The following is a 1633-nucleotide window of genomic DNA, read 5'->3' on the forward strand; positions in this document are numbered from 1 at the left end:
CACACACACACACACACACACACACACACACACACACACACACACACACACACACCTTTAAACAGTCTATACCTGTCATGCTGTGTGTCACTTAATACATGTTTTCAATCATTGACTCTCTTTGGACAAATCAAAGGGTTTACTCCTCCAAACAAAGACTTCCTCTCAACAGCATCCAACAGTAAATGATTGATGTTTATTTTGAATGAACGGCACCGCCCATCTTATTGAGAGCTGCAAAGTGAAATTAGACCTGCACCTATGTTTATCCCAGTCTGCTTGCTTGTCTGAATCCTGGCGGTAAGGACGGCAGACTGACATGAGCTCAGGAGGATCGACAGCTTCATGGTAAGATCTATTTATAAGCAACAACGTGACGTTTGACCTCATATAGTAAAATCTTTGTTTTTCATATTTACGCCCATTATGCCACTTTAAGCAGCTCAGTTTCCACTTCCTGCAGCCCTCAGTTCATTCTCAGCCTGAGGTGAACTCCAGAGTGTCAGAGTGAAATATTAAAAGCTGAAAAGTGTTGTGTGTGTGAGGCTGTTCAGTTTACTGTGTTTTCAGGAAAAAGGTTAAATTTGTGCTTAAAGTAGCAGAAAATGATTCTTTTACACTGAACATTAAGGACCAGGCTGAAGGAGGAATCAGGCTTTATTTGAATGTTTTATTGAACAAACAGACCATTTCTCCTCCCAGTTGGAGGAAGTTGGATGACTGGGCAGCTCATCTCAGCATCTTGACTCAGCAAGTCAATCCTGAACCCTAAACACAGAACACGGCCTCCAAACCTCATTATGGAGACCTCCGCCGGTTTGTTGATTGTGTCCACCCCCACTCCCTACACTTCTCCCAAAAATGAGAATTGAATTTCTTTTTCTTTTTTGTTTATGTTATCTTGTGTAAATCTTACCCGAAGTMGAGCATGGGGCGCGAGGGGGAACTGGTATACACTTTAATGAAGTATTTACAGATAATTCCAGCTGTCAAATACTTGTGCTCGATGACATAGTGCAGAGTACTGACACTTYCAGCCGCCCCCCCTCCTCCCTTCAGTTAGCTCCTTCCTCGTTAAGCAGGCAGATTTGATTTCAGGTAAGAACTTATGGAGGAGAAGGAGGCCAGTCAGGGCTTTTAGCAAAAGAAAAACAATCCTTTGTGTTGCAGCTCAAAGAGTCCAGAAACGGAGAAGCAGAGAGACGCCCCACAGGCTAAATTAGCTTCAAAATGAAACTGCTGGGATTTGTTTTAAAGTCTGACTTTTACTGATGAACAACAAGCTGCTGCTTCCAGCTCAACTTGAGGAGAATAAAATCATCAGGATTAAAGATTTTAGTGCAGACATGCTTAGAAAATGTATTAAATGTTTGTCCTCAGAAAATGTTTACATCATGTTACTGTGAAAAAAAGTACTGAAATAAAGTACAGAAACTTTAGGCATACATCAGCTGTGGTTTTTTTTAACCAAGTTGTGAAAAAAATTGAGAGTGCAGACAAACCTGATAAATATCCAGAATGATTGAATCCTGTGATTTTTCTTATTATCAAAAGAAAAACTGCCTCAACAGGTAATAATTATTATACAATGTGATTTATTTAATTCATTAAAAGTTTTAGTGACATGTCTTTG

Source organism: Austrofundulus limnaeus, unplaced genomic scaffold, assembly GCF_001266775.1.
Source record: "Austrofundulus limnaeus strain Quisiro unplaced genomic scaffold, Austrofundulus_limnaeus-1.0 Scaffold439, whole genome shotgun sequence".
In the NCBI taxonomy this organism is placed as follows: domain Eukaryota; kingdom Metazoa; phylum Chordata; class Actinopteri; order Cyprinodontiformes; family Rivulidae; genus Austrofundulus; species Austrofundulus limnaeus.